Below are 497 nucleotides of genomic sequence, written 5' to 3' on the forward strand. Positions count from 1 at the left end.
ACCGAGTTCATTCGTTTCGCGAACGACCTCCTATCAAGTTATGTTCTCCTAATACAAAGTGATATTTTCGGCCAAAAATTTTGTTGGACTTCAGATTTTCGCGAACGATCTCCTATCAAGTTATGTTCTCCTAATACAAAGTGGTATTTTCGGCCAAAAATTTTGACCGAGTTCATTCGTTTCGTGAACGACCTCCTATCAAGTTATGTTCTCCTAATACAAAGTGGTATTTTCGGCCAAAAATTTTGCGCGAGTTCATTCGTTTCACGAACGACCTCCTATCAAGTTATGTTCTCCTAATACAAAGTGGTATTTTCGGCCAAAAATTTTGCGCGAGTTCATTCGTTTCACGAACGACCTCCTATCAAGTTATGTTCTCCTAATACAAATTGGTATTTTCGGCCAAAAATTTTGCTGGACTTCAAGATTTCGCAAACGACCTCCTATCAAGTTATGTTCTCCTAATACAAAGTCGAAAAATTTACAAAAATAAGTAA

This window comes from Apis dorsata, unplaced genomic scaffold (assembly GCF_000469605.1).
Source record: "Apis dorsata unplaced genomic scaffold, Apis dorsata 1.3 scaffold_58, whole genome shotgun sequence".
In the NCBI taxonomy this organism is placed as follows: Eukaryota; Metazoa; Arthropoda; class Insecta; order Hymenoptera; family Apidae; genus Apis; species Apis dorsata.